The sequence below is a fragment of the Bombina bombina genome, chromosome 5, assembly GCF_027579735.1.
Source record: "Bombina bombina isolate aBomBom1 chromosome 5, aBomBom1.pri, whole genome shotgun sequence".
NCBI lineage: Eukaryota > Metazoa > Chordata > Amphibia > Anura > Bombinatoridae > Bombina > Bombina bombina.
The window spans coordinates 728,259,856-728,280,920 of record NC_069503.1 but is presented as its reverse complement, the minus strand read 5'-3'; the positions used below and the strand labels follow the sequence as shown (position 1 = coordinate 728,280,920).

General features: G+C 36.0%; 1 protein-coding gene across 2 annotated transcripts in view; it reads right to left on the bottom strand.

Moving 5' to 3' along the window:
- Positions 1-21,065, bottom strand: part of CAP2 (cyclase associated actin cytoskeleton regulatory protein 2) — a 375,422-nt gene that overhangs the window by 270,290 nt on the left and 84,067 nt on the right. The window lies entirely within an intron of this gene.

Below are 21,065 nucleotides of genomic sequence, written 5' to 3'. Positions count from 1 at the left end.
TAAAATAGCCCTGCACATTGCATAGTTAATGGGACACTGAACCCAAATTTTTTCTTTTGTGATTCAGATTTTTAAGCAGCTTTCTAATTTACTCCTATTATCAATTTTTCTTCGTTCTCTTGCTATATTTATTTGAAAAAGAAGGCACCTAAGTTATTTTTTGGGCTCAGGACCTTTGACAGCACTTGTTTATTGGTGGGTGAATTTATCCACCAATCAGCAAGAACAACCCAGGTTGTTCACCAAAAATGGGCCGACATCTAAACTTACATTCTTGCTTTTCAAATAAAGATTCAAAGAGAATGAATAAATTTTTATAATAGGAGTAAATGAGAAAGTTGCTTAAAATTGCATGCTCTATCTGAATCACAAAAGAAAAGAAAAATGGGTTCAGTGTCCCTTTAATTCTGCATACAATTTACCGGCAATTCTCCTATTTTAGATGAAATGTACACAGCATTAACTATGCAATGTGCAGGCTAACTTAACTCTTCTTGCAGGAGATAAGCACTGGGTTAGTAGGATTGGCAATCCATACAGTAATATACATTCTATACAATTCACCTACAATAGGAGAATTGCAGATTAGTTGTATGCAGCATTAACCATGCATTGTGCAGGGCTAAATCAACTCTTCTTGCAGGAGATACTCACTGGGTTTGGTCCTTGATAATGCATAGTTAATGAAAGATTTAAAATCACCTGCAATTCATCTCTTTGTGAATAGAACCCTGCTACGTACAGGAAAACAGCATGTCTGATATGTGTGTAAAAATGCTTAGGCTATTAGACTATATGAGAAATCAAAGTCAATCTTTATTATGTTTCTGCCTTATAGAGGAAAATTATAAATTCCCCTGGCTAAATTAAAACTGATGTCTCACATATAAATAAATTATAACTTTAATAAAAATTTCTATTCAATTAAGAGGAATTTGCAACCAACCATGTATGTTCCTCCATGTATACCTTCACACAACCACATTTTTTGTTTTGCTTTAAAAAATTCTGATGTTTAAGTACCAAAGTACCAATACCACAATACCACAATACCACAGCCAATACCACAACTCAAAGGGGCATATTTTACAAGGTGCGGATGGACATGATCCGATATTGCGGATCATTTCCGCCGTACATCGATAAATGCTGACAGCATACGCTCTCAGCATTTATCATTGCACAAGCAGTTCTTGTGAACTAGCAGGGGGCAGGGCCATCTTTAATATTGACTGGACGCTGGGCAAAAAAATTCTTGGGCCCCCCTCCCACCCCATGCAATTTCGCTCTCCATCCCAAAAAACAACTAAATCAATTTATTTTTTAAATTATTAGCCCAGCAGTGGATCATCCACTGCTGGGCTAATCATTTTAAAAAAAATGAAATAAATTGCAATATGTGAAACTGGACGTACGCAGTACTTATAAGTAAATAAATACATAAAATCCTCCACTGTAGATTCATTTAATATTCTTTTGAATGTGATTCTGGTGTGAGATTAGCTGATTAAAGAGATTTAGGGCAGCCAACAGGAGCAAAGCAAGGTAAAGACTGAGGAGGAAGCATGGAGGTGCAGACAAATATAAGTTTACTGACTGGAACAGCAGAACTATGGGAAGCTGTAAAATCTGAGACAGAGAGAAAACAAAAACTATAAAAAGAAACCTTACATTAATGTGTGAAGTATCAGCATGACACTATACATCAGCCACAGCAGCACATGTCACTTCTTTGCTAGGAACAAATTCCCTCTCACCCTGCACTAGACAATGCTGCATGAAGAAGGGGCGTGTGTGCACTCACTTATTCTCCCCACTAACACCTTTCTACAAAGCACTGTTCCCCTAACAAACTTCAGCTAGTTGATCTTAGGGCCACAGCAGAAAGAGCAGGGCTAAGGGGACCAGCAGACTGGATGCTATCTGCTCAAGGCTGCATGGATACAGTGTGAGATGAGTCACACAGCCTCAAGACTTAAGAGAGCAGTGTATGCAGCTGCACAGATGCTCAAATCCTCACATGCCTGCTGCTCCAGCTTTCTGCTGCATGCGCCTACAGTCAGCCCTACCCAGAAACAATCCCCACCACCAGCAGTTACCTGGTAACAGTTGTAACCCCAGTAGGACCATTTCTGATGCAGTGGGATTGGCTGGATGCCGAGTTAGGGCTTTGTATTCAGTGCTGCACATTGCACATCTAAAACAGCACATGGCAATAGCTTGGCATGTCACATGACACCGGCACAGTCTAACACAGTTTTTTTTTTTTTTTTAAATATAAGCAGAGTACTTTTGACTGTGACAGTATTTGGACTGAATGTGTTTGTTCCCCATGTCACATCAGCAGTCTGGTATGAACCATAAAAAAAAAAAAAAAAAAAAAATTTTAAGGACTCTTGGGCCCCTCAACAGAGACTGGGCCCTGGGCAGCTGCCCCTTTTGCCCTGTGTTAAAGACGGTCCTGGCAGGGGGTGTCAATCCACCCAATCGTATTGGATAAGGTTGATTTCTTGTGAGTTCTGTCCGCCTCCTCAGAACAGGCGGAGAGGTTATGGAGCAGCCTGAATGCTCGCCAGAAACACGGGTCTTCAAGCTTCATATGGAGCTTGATAAATATGCCCCAAAGTCTCTTAATAAATATCACAATCAGAAAGCTGCAATTAGCCCAAATAAAATGCTGCATGTGAACTTTTTGCAGGTTTAGAATAATGCAAACTGAAAAGCTATAGGTAAGTCATGTGAGATTTAGGAATAAACTGAATATTACAGGATATGTAACCACATGTCAACCACAATGTCACCTGCTCTTAGAGAAAATGATACCTAGGTAGACTCAGGAGCTACTGATTAGTGACTGCACATGTATGCCTCGTGTTATTGGCTTACTAATGCATTCAGCTAGTTCCCATTAGTGCATTACTGCTTCAACATAAGGATACTAACAGAAAGAATGAAATGTTATAATAGAAGTAAATTATAAAGTAGTTTCAAATTGTATGCTCTATCCAAATCATGAAGTAAAAGTATTGTGTCTCATGCCCCTTTGACATGAGTTTGCTCATTCCTATAATTTAAAGGGGCAGTCTAGTCAAAAATAAACTTTCATGATTCAGATAGGGCACGCAATTTTAAACAATTTCCAATTTACTTTTATCATCAATTTTGCTTTCTTGAAGGCCGCCTTGTATCTGACTGCATTTGACAGTTTTTCACAGCTAAAGGGTGTTAGTTCATGTGTGCCACATAGAAAGCTTGTGCTGGCGGAGTTGCCTAGGAGTCAGCACTGACTGGATAAAATGCAAGTCTGTCAAAAGAAAATATAAATAAGGGGGCAGTCTGCAGAGGCTTAGATACAAGGTAATCACAGAGTGACAAGTATATTAACCTCTTAAGGACATATGACGGAATTTTTCCGTCATAAAACAATTGAGCAAACTGAAAGCTGTGTCCTTAAAGGGTTAATATAACTGTGTTGGTTATGCAAAACTGGGGAATGGGTAATAAAGGGATTATCTATCTTTTTAAACAATAACAATTCTGGTGTAGACTGTCCCTTTACCCTCTGGTGTCATTGTCACACACAACAATTTTGTACAAATTACATTACTGCAACCTAACTCTTGTCACTGTGACTGCAACATTCTGACTGCTTCATGACTGCATTAGGGGCAATATTCCAGGAAGGGACACAATTAAGGGTAACCCCTTGAATGCTAGAGTATTAATGACACTGAGATTTTAAACTTGGAGTTTCACTTGAAAAACTTAATCATCTATATAAATTGTCGGCCATTCAAATTTATTATTCTTGGCTGGTACTTGATTGCTTCACGGAATCTGATTTTTACAAATGAATTTTTTTTGTTTTACATTTTCAGTTCCTTTATTAATGAATAACAATGTGATCCATATAAATAACAAATATTGAGATGTTACTGACATTTTAGGAAGAAATTTAAAGGGATAGAAAGGTGAAGGTCAAAAGTAAAAAGTATATGAATGCGTTTCAGTTTTAAATATAAGCATTTTTACAATATACTTCCATTAGCAAAAATGTTTCTAGTTAAAATGATTACTGTTTCAGTAGCAAACTCACATATTGTTCATGTGACTAGACTAGAGTATCAGGATTCAGACACCATACGTATTCAGAGAGCTGTTGGTAGTGTGTATTGCCTCTTTGAAAGCTTAAAGGGACACTGAACCCAAATTTTTTTCTTTAGTGATTCAGATAGAGCATGCAATTTTAAGCAACTTTCTAATTTGCTCCTATTATCAAATTTTCTTCATTCTCTTGGTATCTTTATTTGAAATGCAAGAATCTAAGTTTAGATGCCGGCCCATTTTTGATGAACACACTGTGTTGTTCTTGCTGATTGGATAAATTCACCCACCAATAAACAAGTGTTTTCCATGGTCCCGAACCAAAAAAATAGCTTAGATGCCTTATTTTTCAAATAAAGGAAGCAAGAGAACAAAGGAAAATTGCTAATAGGAGTAAATTAGAAAGTTGCTTAAATTTGCATGCTCTATCTGAATCATGAAAGAAAAAATTTGGGTTCAGTGTCCCTTTAAAGGGACACTCAAGTCAAAATAAACTTTTATCAATCAGATAGAGCAGCAGTTTTAAAACACTTTCCAATTTACTTCCATTACCCCCTGCGCTGAGCTAGACATGGCATCAGAATGAGGCTTCCATTGGAGCCTATGGAATAGTGCTCTCCTGAGCGCAATGCTTCCGTACAATGCAAACTCGAGGTCACGTTCGCTTTGCGCCTCACTTGTAATACCAGTACACATATGCGTGCACTGGTATTACTAAGTTGAGCACAAATATCGCGTTCGCGGAAGTGATATTTTGTGCTCAACCTGTAATCTAGCTCAAAATATCTTATACAGTACTTATAAAAGGAACCACCATTTTGCATATTTTTATATCGTTACCCAAAAGCCTCAAAACTGTTATTTCTTTAATACTTTTACATGAATGTGTGACACAGAGAGACTGGTGTAATTTATTTGTCAATCATGGTTCTTGCTGGAACTTTACAGCATAATACTGCTTTCAATTTAGTATTCATTTCCATTATCCAAGATGCAATCACCTTTGTATATCTTAAAGTGCTTTGCAAGGCATATAATTATGTACTGCTAAACTCATTATACGCAGTCTAATCTGTAGGAACACTGTACCTAGAACTATAATCAGAGAAAAATTAAATTCCTATATATGAAATATCTAATTTCCTCAATGCAATTTTTCTTTATTTTTTTTTAGATTTCCTAATAACTTATGTATGGTTAGGGAACACTGTAACAGCAGGACCACACACTTAGTATGTTCTATTGATTGCTGAATTGATAAAATTGTAATGGTTATCTAGGGCATTATAAAATGTACTCAAAATGCTGTGCGGTAATCCTCAAGCTTTTCCTAGACTCCTATTGTGGGGATTACATTACACATAATGCAATAATGTGTAAATTACTTTATATTAATGAATGAATAGGGCAATCATTCAGAATAAAAATATTTATTTAATATATAGAAATAACACATATATTTGAAGGAATGTGTTATTCCATTATGCAGTTGGACAATGTATATCTGCAGTTTAAAATAAAACACTAATGGTGTTTTTTTTTGCAAATGGTACTTAAAATAAAGATACAGCAAATCTCTGTTATCCAGGTGTGTGTGTGTGTATATATATATATATATATATATATATACACACAGTTGTTCCACCAAACGATAGGTAAGATTTTTACTGAGAAAGTGTAAATGGATTTCTGTACCTAACTGTGAGGTATATACAGGTATATATCGGACCACAGCAACACCTGTGTAAGGTGTATAAAAATATATTTACAAGTCCTTACTTACCTCATAAGGATTGAGGTTGTTGAATGTGAGTGCATTTCTTATCCCAGTCTTGAATGTAATAAATTTTTATTTATACAGTATCACGCTATGTGCTCTTTCTTTTTCTTTACTATATCCCATTAAATACGGTGAGAGCCAAGATCCAGACGGAACCACCATACTACGAGGAGATACCAAGCCAGTGACATAAAAGACAAGGAAGTTCCTAGATTGAAAGCACCATACAAAAGTTGTCACGAATGTAAAGACCTGGATCTCTTCACATACAGGAGGAAAATCCAAGACTGACCGGAGAGTATTCAAACAGACGCGCTGACATTACCTCATAAGATTGAGGTACCCTCTGGTAAGGGTATACTACTTATCCCCCAGCACCATTGTTGCAATTGTTGTCATTGATTTCTACCTATTATTATCAATTCATTGCACTACAATATTTGTACTTTTATATTTACCGGACTTTGTCCTAAATCGGTTCATGTAGAACCAGTGGGATAGATAGGACAATTGTCTATCACATCTGAGAGACATTCAGTATATCTGACATAGTAACATTGTATTCATATCCTACGTGTTTGTAGCGCTGAACCTCTTTCGATATTTCGCTTGTATTTTATATATATATATATATATATATATATATATACAGGGAGTGCAGAATTATTAGGCAAATGAGTATTTTGACCACATCATCCTCTTTATGCATGTTGTCTTACTCCAAGCTGTATAGGCTCGAAAGCCTACTACCAATTAAGCATATTAGGTGATGTGCATCTCTGTAATGAGAAGGGGTGTGGTCTAATGACATCAACACCCTATATCAGGTGTGCATAATTATTAGGCAACTTCCTTTCCTTTGGCAAAATGGGTCAAAAGAAGGACTTGACAGGCTCAGAAGCGTGTGGAAAAACCAAGAAGCGTGTGGAAAAACCAAGGCGCAAAATAACTGCCCATGAACTGAGAAAAGTCAAGCGTGCAGCTGCCAAGATGCCACTTGCCACCAGTTTGGCCATATTTCAGAGCTGCAACATCACTGGAGTGCCCAAAAGCACAAGGTGTGCAATACTCAGAGACATGGCCAAGGTAAGAAAGGCTAAAAGACGACCACCACTGAACAAGACACACAAGCTGAAACGTCAAGACTGGGCCAAGAAATATCTCAAGACTGATTTTTCTAAGGTTTTATGGACTGATGAAATGAGAGTGAGTCTTGATGGGCCAGATGGATGGGCCCGTGGCTGGATTGGTAAAGGGCAGAGAGCTCCAGTCCGACTCAGACGCCAGCAAGGTGGAGGTGGAGTACTGGTTTGGGCTGGTATCATCAAAGATGAGCTTGTGGGGCCTTTTTGGGTTGAGGATGGAGTCAAGCTCAACTCCCAGTCCTACTGCCAGTTTCTGGAAGACACCTTCTTCAAGCAGTGGTACAGGAAGAAGTCTGCATCCTTCAAGAAAAACATGATTTTCATGCAGGACAATGCTCCATCACACGCGTCCAAGTACTCCACAGCGTGGCTGGCAAGAAAGGGTATAAAAGAAGAAAATCTAATGACATGGCCTCCTTGTTCACCTGATCTGAACCCCATTGAGAACCTGTGGTCCATCATCAAATGTGAGATTTACAAGGAGGGAAAACAGTACACCTCTCTGAACAGTGTCTGGGAGGCTGTGGTTGCTGCTGCACGCAATGTTGATGGTGAACAGATCAAAACACTGACAGAATCCATGGATGGCAGGCTTTTGAGTGTCCTTGCAAAGAAAGGTGGCTATATTGGTCACTGATTTGTTTTTGTTTTGTTTTTGAATGTCAGAAATGTATATTTGTGAATGTTGAGATGTTATATTGGTTTCACTGGTAAAAATAAATAATTGAAATGGGTATATATTTGTTTTTTGTTAAGTTGCCTAATAATTATGCACAGTAATAGTCACCTGCACACACAGATATCCCCCTAAAATAGCTATAACTAAAAACAAACTAAAAACTACTTCCAAAACTATTCAGCTTTGATATTAATAAGTTTTTTGGGTTCATTGAGAACATGGTTGTTGTTCAATAATAAAATTAATCCTCAAAAATTCAACTTGCCTAATGATTCTGCACTCCCTGTATACAGGACTCAAAATTTCCACTCACCCAATAGCCCTGTGTGTGATAGTTATATATTGAAGGAATATTAAATGGACATTCACTCACTATCTAAAGTTGGGCGTGTAGGTGCAATAGTGATCTGCTGCTGTAAAGATGGAATGCCGCCATGAAGGCGCTGAGAACAGTAGCACAGGCAAGATGGAGTTGCAGGGTTGGAGAGGTAAGTTTACTTCTGTGAGCCTTATGTGAGGTAAGCTTACTTCTAACAGAGTTAGTGAGCGAGCGGGAGTGTTAAATACTGCTCCTCTTGTAATCTGGCCCATTATTGGTAGTTAGTTAAGTTTTGCGCCCATTAGCAAGCCAAAATACCATGTGTGAATTTTGTGCTTTCGAAAACCTAATATTAAAGTGAATGTAAAGTTAACGTAATGCGGTAAAGTCAAACGATAGAAGTTACAAAATGAATGAGAGTTTCATTCATGAAATCTTTACTATGCACTTATCTTCAGAGATATTTCAATAAAAACACTCTATGTATAAGAGCCGATCCTCCACCCAGCATAAACAGCAATTGATTCACAGATTACTCATCTGCAATCAGATTCCCCTCCCCCCCAGACGTTCAGCCCCTTTATACAAATGTCACTGCCTGGGAGGGAAACAACGATTAGTTGATTGCAGATGAGTCATCTGTCAATCAATTGTTGAATATGGCGACCGAAACTTCAGTTCTTATTCGTAGAGCGTTTCTATTGAAATATCTCTGAAGATAAGTATATAGTAAAGATTTCATGAATGAAACTCTCATTCATTTTGTAACTTCTATTGTTTGAATTTACATTAACTTTAAGTATTATCACTTGCTACTGTACATACATACATCTTAAAATGTTATAGAAATAAATTAATGTAAGTGAATTAAAGGGACAGTAAATACTTTGTAATTGTAAGACATTTCTGTTGCCTTGCTATAGAATAACAAAGCCACATCTAAACATTGTGAAAACAAATTAACATCTTGTTTGCTGCAATTGTTCTTCAACAGTCAAACTCCACAGGCCACAGTCCTTATGTTAGTATAAAGTGTATTGTTTTGCACCTGTTATCTGCTAAATCAAATTAGGGAAATATAGGTAGCAGGGTTATCCGTGCTTTAACACCTCTGAGGATTAGAAAATCCACAATTGTCTGCAAAGTTATTTTATTTTGCATAACTAAACATTTTTCTTTTTGCTGCACCTTTAAGGCTTAATACAAATAAACAAATGGTTAATGAATAAAAAAGGTTTTGGTGAGGGTTAAAGAGATAAGACATTTAAAAAGGGATAGTAGTTGATGTAGTAGGGATGTGTATGTTGTCTTATACGTGACATTTACATTGGAAGTGTATAGCAAAGAACAAAATGGAAATCTCCACTACTTAAAGGGCATGAAACCCAACATGTTTCTTTCATGAATCAGATAGAGCATACAATTTTAAACAACATTCCAATTTACTTCTGTTATTATATTTGCTTCATTCTTTTGGTATCCTTTGTTGAAGGAGCAGAAATGCACTGCAGGGAGCTATCTGAACTCATTGGTTGAACCAATGACAAGAGGAATATGTGCAGTCAGCAGCTAGTTTCCAGTAGAGCATTAACTAGGTATGCTTTTCAACAAGGGATACCAAGAGAATAATAATAAAAAAAAAGATAAAAGTAAATTGGAAAGTTATTTAAAATTGCAGGCTCTGGAGAGATCTGGAGGAGGAGCCATAGCGTAAGTCACGCTAGCTTCTCACACCCCTGCATCTGATCCTTAGGTGGAGAAATCACACTTTTGGCCCATGTGACTGGGGTGAAGCTTTGTGTTTGAGCAAGGGACCGCTCATGGAACTCTCCAAGCGAAAGGCAATCACGTTTTATTTCGGGAGGTTAAAGGACCTCTTGGGTTCCTCTGTTGTACCAGAGGCAGATTAGTCGGGAGATTGATAGCCTGGTTCCAAACTACTGCTAGTTCCTCCATTTGCTGTAGCCTTGTGTTGTTCCCCTTCCCACCGGTGTTGCGTGAAGGGTCGAGTCTGCTGGATTTTCACTCTGGGACGGCTTGACTGCCTGGAAACAATCACCAATAGCAGGAGCGGCTGGTTTCTGTCTCCCCTCAGTATGGAGTGCTCTTTTGCGGAGGCTATCTGGATATTTGTTTAACACTCCACTGTTGGTAAAGTAACTCTGTATTCCTCAACCACTACAAAAGACACTAAAGGTGAGACCTTTTCCATTTTCAAGAGCTGAATTTGCTTACTCCCTGTCGCTCCTTACTGGTGCTATCACGCCTTATAACTAGCTAACTTGCTAAAGACTCACAAGCTACTAACATTAAAGCTAGCTATACTAAACTCTCACGCTTGGCACACCACCATATGTAAGGCTGGGATTATCAATAAGGAATAGAGAGGTGGGAGGGAGAAAGAAGGAAAAGAGAAGTAGAGGAAAAGAAAGAAGAGAACCCCATGTATAGGGTTATGACTGGCTGGTTATATCTCCTTAATTTGGATACAAACTATCTCTCAGCTACCCCTTAAATCACAGCTGGAACTTTTCTATAGCTTAAAATATTCCTCCTCAACTATATATCTCTATCTTTGTGCTGAGGACACAGAAGAAGGAGGGAAGGAATATATATATATATATATATATATATATATATCTATAGCAAAGGAAAAGATGGGAAGAAATGAATTACAAGGTAAGATCCAGCCTCCAATTCCTCACTGGAACTTTAATTACCTAAGAAGTGGTTTGAGAAATTTCCTCTCTCTCCCTTCTTGGACAGAGACATATCTAAAAGTCAAAACATATATTTAGTTACCTTAAGTTATAACAATAATTTTGGAACATTATATTATTTGTCAGATCTCATGCTTTTCCATATTTGTTTTTCACTTAGATAAGCAGGATTTTTACAGTGTCTGCCTATATTTTTTTTAAAACATTTTCGACATATTAGACAGGCTTAAGTTATTCTACCTCAACACAAATTATTCATACTTATAACATTGTCTTGTCTGCAATTTAGTAGTTTAGCTTCTCGTCTACCTGCAATCTTTTTCTCTCTTTCTGAGTCTTTGGTCTCAGAAGAAAAAGTGTTTAAGTGTTTAAATTAACACCTTAGACATTTTCATTTTTCTAAACTGCTTTTAGCTTACCCCATTCTTTTCAGACATTGAACTCATTTCTGACTGCCCCCTTTTTTTTTGTGTCGAAAAAAAAATAATAATAATCAAATCCCTAATTTCTTCTGTCTTGGCATTTTCCTCTCTGTAATTGAGAGAATACAAAATGAAAGTGATATTTCCAAAACTCCCGAAAAAGTATTAGAGACTTTTACTGAATATTACAGAGATATTTATGCATATAAAGAATCCAATACATTTTGTAGAGAAGATTATTGGGGGAGGATTACTCATTCATCTTTATCTTTGCACTTAGCAAATACTATTAATTCTCCCATCACTGATATTGAGATAACTAGAGCCATTCAAAAGTTAGTTTGAAATAAAGCACCTGGACCAGATGCGTTATCGAACAAATTCTAAAAAATTTTAATAAAACAAATAGTCCCCCATCTGAAAAATCTTTACAATTATTTTGACAATGAGAATAAGCCAATTTCACCTAACTTTTTAGCCTCCTTTATGACTTTAATATTGAAGTCAGGGGAGGACCCGCTAAAGAAAGAATCGTACAGACCCATAGCACTTCTCAACATGTACTATAAATTATTAACTTCTATTTAGCCTCCAGATTGCAACTAGTACTATCTACTATCATTCATAAAGATCAGACAGGGTTTCTTCATAACAGAAACTCGGCAGCCAAAATCAGGGAAGTTTTCTTAACTATTGATTATTTTAATTCAGCAGAAGAACAAGGTTTAAACAAGGAATCTGGCTACTCCAACACTGCAATTATTTCAATCGATGCAGAGAAAACCTTTGATTCAGTCCATCATGATCACATACTAACATATTTAATTAAAATTGGTTTTAAAGAAAATTTTGTTAATTTCTTTAATAGACTATACCATAATCCCTCTACAAAATTGATCGTCAATAATTTAGAATCCTCAGAGATAATTCTGAGTCGGGGAACACATCAGGGATGCCCTCTATCCCCTCTTTTGTTCGACATAGCGATTGAGCCTTTGGCCATTGTGATCAGACATCAACTAGATGGAATCAGAATAAGACAAGTAGAGCTAAAAATAGCTTTGTATGCGGATGACATCTTGTTATATATATATCCAACTCTAACATTAATTTCCCTAAACTCTTTTCTATTATTGATCAATTCAGCTCTTTATCTGGCTATATAGTCAATGCCTCTAAATCAGAGATTTTGTGGCTAAAGAAAACCCCGGATTCTTTAACTGATACCCCCTATTAATTAGTAACTAAAGCTTTCAAATATCTAGGTATTTATATCTCTCTCCAGCCAGCATTATGGTATAGTAATAACATCTCTCCTGTTTTAGAAAAAAATTAAAAGATATATGAAAAATTGGCAGAACTTTCCACTTTCTCTGTCCGGAAGCATTGCTTTGTTTAAGATGATCCTCTCACCTAAAATTTTATATGTCCTTCAGAATACTCCGATCCTACGTCACTTTATATGGCAAAATAACAGACCAAGAATTTCCCTGAACAAACTTTTCTTAGTAAAAGTATCAGGAGGGATGGCTAGCCCGGATCTGAGACTCTATAATTTAGTGTTTTTGTCTAGGTTAATACCTGCTTGGATTTTGGAATCTGACTATTTTACCAATAACGTACTTGAACGTAACATTGTGTATCCATATCTTCCAACCTCTCTAATTCATTGCAGTATTAAATCCATACCTAAAGTCATTAAACAATTTAAGACTATCTATACGCCAATACAAGCACTATGGAAGTTGTTTTCAATAATAGGAGTTAATCCACACATTCCTAAATTCCAAACATTTTTAGGCAACCCAGAATTTTAGCTAGGATGTTAGTCTGTTTTATTTAAGAGATGGGAAAATTTGAGTTCAAACAAGGTATCCTCCTTAGTTGATTTAAATTTACTATCTATTAAATCTTTTGATACAATTAAATTAGAATTCAACCTCCCTAATAGTGACTTTTTTGCATATTTGCAAGCGAGACATTATGTTTCTAATCTTGCTGCTGAACATGGATGGGTCTGGTCTTGGGGAATTTTTGAAAAATGGTTTCCAATAGTTAGAAGCGGCATATATTCTGTTTCACTATGGTATCAATTATTGCTCTCAAAAAGGGGAGACCAAAATCTTCTAGAATTGTCCCAACAATGGAACACTTATAATGTTCAATCTAATATTGATCAGGAGACAATTCAAAGATCTATCACATTAGTCGCCAAAACCACATTGTCCTCAACATTGAGAAAGTCCCATGTTAAACTATTATATTGGGCTTATTTTACTCCAGCAAAAGGAGCTAGATGGGGGAATTTGAACTTCTGTGCATGTCCAAAATTTCTTTTTTCGCAGCAGATTTGACACATATGATATGGGGTGTCCCAGCATTAGACAAATGTGGCAGAAACTAGAATATTGGATTATCATGGTTTTGAAGTTGACTTATACTGGTTTTTCTCTATCACATATAATCTATAAACAGTGATCGAGATATATGCCTCTTTTTTCAAAAATGGTCCCCATTTATAAAGAGCCTACCTTCTGGAGAAATTGATCATCTGATATTTCCATTTCGGAATTCAGAATTAGTCTTATTAGGGTTTTGGCAATCTAAATGTCCTCTCCTCTCCGCTCTTCTTTTTTTTTTTTTTTCTTCCCTTCTCTCCTATCCTTCTCCGCTCTCTGTACTCAATTAAGTTGAGATGCATTGTTTTGTTTTGATGTAATGGATTTTTGGGGCATGGCCCCTTATATAGATATCTAATCTTGCTTTGTCTCTTACTATTTCTGTATTATTGGTTGTATATAAATTATATCAAGAATGCTGTAAGTCTCGAAAGAAAAAAAAAAGCCTAATGTACTAGCATAATATACAAAGGCTGTAACTGGCACTTCAAGAGATTTACCTAGAATAACTATACCTATATTAGACTGTCAACATGTCTCTACTTACTACAGTGTGTCCAATTACTAATTTATCATTCATTTATTTTCCTGCTGTGTTTTCTATTTAAATCATATTACAGAGTCTTGTTACATCCAATACATAAATAACCAAATTAGGCATTTGCATTATATATCTGTTGTATAGGGCAACTAACTTAACATTAGGTTTTCTTTTGATGCAATTTTGATGCAATTTTGTTGTTTTTGTTTGTTTTTCAATAATGTTATGTATAAACCCCTGGAATTAGCTAAGAACAAACTACTAGGTCCAAGAGTGACCTATTAAACTGTTGAAAGGGGAAAAGAAAATGAGGACGCTAAGCTACTGTAAGCCCTCTTGATCAAGTATGATGTGAATATTTGATGATCTGTTTATCTTTTCTTTTGTATAATGTATACTTTTTGTCCTCAATAAAAAAAATAAAAAAAAATAATAATAATTGCCGGCTCTATCTGAATCATGAAAGTTTATTATCAATTCTACTGTCCCATTAAGTAGAATTCTTGCACTACAACAGTTTAGCGCGTGAGTGTTATCTAGCATTATATTTAGTGTAATCCTTCATATAAATCAATTATCTGTGAGAAAGAATTCACCTGTGCTATATCATATGAATCAGGGGTGGAACTGCTAATGGTGCAGCAGGTGCAGTGGCACCAGGGCCCAAGATGCTGAGGGGGGGCAATAGCAGCCAGACTATACATAGGTGTGTGCATAAAGTTTATAATCCTAATTCAGGGGAGCATTTTATTAGCGCTGAGTTAACTTTGGGGTGCACAAAAAATGTTTGCACCAGGGCCCTCTGTTTAGCAGGTCCGCTACTGATATGAATATTGGAGTGTGCATTATACTACCACATGGATGATATATATGGACTTGTAATACCACCTGCAAGCCAGGGATGTTAACATTCCATACTGCTTGCATTTGTGTGCTCCACTTATAGTCTGGCCCCTTGATAACCAAATGAGAGTAATAGCTCTTAAAAATATTAGATGGAATATGCTCTCCATGTCAAATATTTACTAAGTCCATGGTCCTAACTGGTCCAATTATAGAGCCAGGCTGGATGCAGTATTTAGATACAAGTCCCTACAAGGAAAATACTAACCTAGTGCAAAAACTAATCGATCTTCTGACCCCCACAACAGTTTTTGTTTGTTATCCATTCTTATATATCTAATTGTGTAAGGAAAAAATATAATTGACATCTAATAGGTAGCATATATTTGACATTTGCGTAAGTTCTGTACTCTGAACTATTAACATAAGAAGGAAATACCATAAAAGGTATAATACCAATGCAACTTGCAGAACTAAGTGCATATGTTTCAGTTATACAGCTGCTTGAACAGGCAAGCTATTGTTTCCCTAGAAACAGCTAAGCCATCACATACACTGTAACTTCCACACATAATGAATAATCCACTACACTCGGTGAAACATACATAGAAAATGAAGGATATTTAGACAGCTACAGATATCTAACAACTTAAAGGGACATACTTGTAAAACAGTAGAATGCTAGTGTGCTATATGTTTAACCCCTGTAGCAGATGACAGTCACTGTGAGTCCATCTCAGAAAAAGAAGCGTATTATCGTTCCGGATTAGACTTTCGCTAAATGCATACATGAAAAGAGTTAAAGAGAAGTCTAAGCATGGATTTATTTAGGGTGTGGCCATTTAATTACTATTACTTAGTCTTAAAAAATACTGAATAGATAGTGGGGTGGAGGGAATGGAACACTGCATTTGTTCAGCCATCTCCTGCTCTAGACTAGAAGAGATTGGAAGTCAACCAAACACAACATTGGCCAGGAAGCATGTGGGAATATTGAGGGAACCCAATGAACTATATAATTCAAGGTCACACACCCTGGAGGCTGCTGCAATTGAATTGTGCTTACTGAATGTGCTCCTGCTTGATATAAGCATGCCTTTAGAGAAGTAAGCTTCTGGCCAGTTTGCCAGGTGTTAAGTCATTACTTTAAACTGTATGGTGGCCTGGCACCTGGAATTTGTTGAGACTTGTCTTACACAATGTAATACTTTGATGTGAGTAATATAAGATAACACTATCATATGAATTACTATTCCAGATACTGTTAGACAGATTGCGGCCATTGCAGTGAAAACTAGAATACACTTGACAAAACATCTATACTTCCACATAACAAACACACTCTAAATACAGCCATACTTCTCTGATAACTACTTCTGGGCTTGACAAATTCAAGGTTCCAGGTAGATAGGCCTTGGCAACCGTTAAACTGCACTTAAGTCCTCTGAATGGTGGTCACAGTGAGATCTTGGTCTCAGAAGCTGCTTCCCTTGTTTTTATGGACAGCAAAGACACAAGTGATTTCTGCCTGGTTTCTATGAAAATGCAGAGGACAGGCTCATTGTACCCTTCCCTCTTCCTCCCTTCTCCCTTCAGTTCCCTAGACACAGCTCTGTATTGGGAAGAGGCAGTGGTAAATAGCAAACACACATAAGGGGGGCAATCAGGGCTTTTATCACTGCTTCATGTTTACTACAAATAATCAAGAGGTTAAATCACCCCTGTAATTCAGTTATGCCCATGTATATGTATTTCTAACAACTGATGGATTAAACCACTGCTTTTTTCTCACAATCAATTGATTAGTTTAGTTAGTTGCTACCATAAAACAATATATCCATAATATTACTGCAAACTGTCTTTATCAATAAAAGTTAAAAGAAATATAATTTCAAGTACTACCATGGTACTGGGTAAGTGATTTTAAAGCAAATGTATAAATCTCAGAGATAATATGAAGATACCCATTTGAATAAAAAAGATTATTCTATTATAATTAAAAAAAAATCTCATCTTTGCATATTGGTATTTCATTTGCACTGTTGTCTTGCGGTTTGCTTAAAAAATGTTTTGATTTAGTTTAGTTCAGTAACTACTTGGTGTGCTAAAGTATTTCCTCATATTAATACAACAATCTTACCTTTATTTGTAATACACCAACAGATTCCACAGGACAATACAGGGAGTATAATATATAAAGACAAGACAGGGAGTATAATATATAAAGACAAGACAGGGAGTATAATATATAAAGACAAGACAGGGAGTATAATATATAAAGACAAGACAGGGAGTATAATATATAAAGACAAGACAGGGAGTATAATATATAAAGACAAGACAGGGAGTATAATATATAAAGACAAGACAGGGAGTATAATATATAAAGACAAGACAGGGAGTATAATATATAAAGACAAGACAGGGAGTATAATATATAAAGACAAGACAGGGAGTATAATATATAAAGACAAGACAGGGAGTATAATATATAAAGACAAGACAGGGAGTATAATATATAAAGACAAGACAGGGAGTATAATATATAAAGACAATACAGGGAGTATAATATATAAAGACAATACAGGGAGTATAATATATAAAGACAAGACAGGGAGTATAATATATAAAGACAAGACAGGGAGTATAATATATAAAGACAAGACAGGGAGTATAATATATAAAGACAAGACAGGGAGTATAATATATAAAGACAATACAGGGAGTATAATATATAAAGACAAGACAGGGAGTATAATATATAAAGACAAGACAGGGAGTATAATATATAAAGACAATACAGGGAGTATAATATATAAAGACAATACAGGGAGTATAATATATAAAGACAAGACAGGGAGTATAATATATAAAGACAAGACAGGGAGTATAATATATAAAGACAAGACAGGGAGTATAATATATAAAGACAAGACAGGGAGTATAATATATAAAGACAAGACAGGGAGTATAATATATAAAGACAAGACAGGGAGTATAATATATAAAGACAAGACAGGGAGTATAATATATAAAGACAAGACAGGGAGTATAATATATAAAGACAATACAGGGAGTATAATATATAAAGACAAGACAGGGAGTATAATATATAAAGACAAGACAGGGAATATAATATATAAAGACAAGACAGGGAAGGCAGACTTGAACGTACAGATTACAGGAACCTGCTCCCCAGAAAGAATTACATTTAAAGGGATATGAAATCCAATTTTTTTCTTTCATCATTCAGATAGAGCATGTGATTTTAAACAACTTTCTATCTTTTGTGGAAAAGCAGTGACATAAATGTAGGCACCGGCCCATTTCTGGCACAATATATGGCAAAAGTTTTGCAAGAATGTTATCTATTTGCAAGAGCACTAGATGGCAGCATGCCTACCTAGGTATCTCTTCAACACAGAATATCAGGGAAAGAAGCAAATTTGATAATAAAAGTAAATTGGAATTTTTTTTAAAACTGTATGCTTTTTTGGGGTTTCATATCCCTTTAACTCCTTCACCCAAAAATACATATATATATAAGTTGTGCGGTACTTTTCCTTTCGTACTGCATGACTTATATATACGTCTGAGCTTCAGGAAGCTTCAGCAGTCTCGGCTGTTGAGTTACAGCCTAGAGCTGGAGTTCCTGAGCTCCAGGCATCTGCCTGCATATGGAACCGGAGCACGATCCCTACACACAGAAAAAAAAAAAGGGAGGGAAGGGGCACTACGCTACAATAAAAAAAGTAGGGTGAGGGTGTGTGTATGTGTGTGGGGGGGTCCCTAACTAATCATCGCAAGGGGGGGACCACTACAGAAAATAATAGAAATGGTAAAAAAAATAAGAATAAAAAAAAAAGAAACATTTTATAGGTACTAGCAGACAGCTGCCAGTACCTAAGATGGCAGGCATAGTTAGAGGGGGAGGGTTAGAGAGCTGTTTGGGAGGGATCAGGGAAGTTGGAGGGTAAGGGGGATCCTACACTAAATAAAAAAATAATAATTATTGATTAAAAATAAAAAAAAATGCCTTAAAACTTAATATTGGCAGACTGTCTGCCAGTACCTAGGGTGGTGTTGACCAGTGGGGGGCAAGGGAGGGAAGAGAGCTGTTTGGGAGGGATCAGGTAGGGATCAGGGGTGGGAAGTGTCAGGTGGGAGAGTAATCTCTACACTAAAGCTAAAATTAACCTTACAAGCTACCTGATAAACTCCTTCACTGACAGGAATAAGACGTGTGGTTCACAGCTGCAATAAGCGGCCTTCTAATTACCAAAAAGCTATGGCAAAGCCATATATGTCTGCTATTTCTGAACAAAGGGGATCCCAGAGAAGCTTTTACAATCATTTGTGTTATGATTGCACAAGCGGTATGTAAATAATCTCAGTGAGAAACCCAAAGTTTGTGAAAAAGTTAAAGGGACAGTTAAATTTTCATGATTCATATAGGACATGCAATTTTAAACAACTTTCCAATTGGTGGTAATTTGAAAAGCTAAACCTAGGTAGGCTCAAACTGATTTCTAAACCGTTGAAAACCGCCTCTTAGCTCAAAGCATTTTTAAAGTTTTTCACAGTTAGACAGTGCAAGTTCATGTGTGTCATATAGATAACATTCTGCTCACTCCCGTGTAGTTATTTAAGAGTATGCACTTATTGGCTATACTGCATGTCTGTCAAAAACACTGAGATAAGGGGGCAGTCTGCAGAGGCTTAGATACAAGGTAATCACAGAGGTTAAACACATATTAATATAACTGTGTAGGTTATGCAAAACTGGGGAATGGGTAATAAAGGGATTATCTATCTTCTTAAACAATAACTATTCTGGTGTAGACTGTCTCTTTAACTATTTTTTTTATTTGATCGCATTTGGTGGTGAAATGGTGGCATGAACTATACCAAAATGGGCCTAAATCAATACCTTGGGTTTTGTACTTAAAAAATAAATAAATAAATAAATATATATATATATATTATATATATATGTATGTATGTGTATATATATATATATATATATATATATATATATGTATATATATGTATATATATATATATATATATGTATATATATATATATATATATATATATATATATATATATATATATATATATATATATATATATATAGTTTTGACAGGTAAATGAAAAAAAACAAGGCTCTATTTCTGTTTAAATGGAGTGATAGCAAAAAATTCTTTGGTATTCTGTGCATTTTTTTTTTTTAAGTCCTGGTAGTGAAGGGGTTAATGATACATAAAATACAATTTATGTCATTCTCAATTTAAATTTATAAAGCTCTTGATTAACCATTTTCATAGCACGGTTTTTGAGCATAGTTCCCTTTTTTTAACGTAATATTACAGTTGTTACTTTTATACTGCAGATCGATATGGAACAGAATAAACATATATATGCTTTCATTACAAAGTTATATGGTTGCATAAAATTGTTATTCTGTTTGGAATAAATATCTATGTAAATGTTACATATTTTTATATGATCATGTGTGACTTTATGACAAGGAACTGAGCAGTGTCTTTCATGGTAACAAAGAGCTATTGAAATTGAAAACATGAAAAATGAAATGTGCTTTCATTCTGAGATTGAGAAAGATCTGCACTAAAACATCTGATGATGACCAATTTCAAGTCAGATTTTCCAACGTCATAATAACATACATTTACTGCAAAGCTAAAATGTTAAATACACACAAAACAACAACAATATAACACATTTACAATGTTTTAATTGCACAAAACAGACAATACAAGACAGTTTTCACCTGCAGAAGACAAAATTTGCAGATAAAATGTCATCAGACACATCTGACCTTTATTCTCTATGTAGATTTTAGATACCAGTGATGTACTCTGTTAAAACAAGGGCACGCTTACAGTTCTACTACAAAGACGTCCACTCCAGCTATGGATGTGCAATATAAGGAGGGGATAGAGAGGTGTGGCTGGGGTGCTATGAGATCACACAGATTATTAAAGCCCCACCGACATCTAGGGATGGGGAGAAAGTGATCACATGTGACCTGCCAATATCAAAGCATCACAATGTTTGACACAGACAAAGCTCTAAACATACAGAATACAGG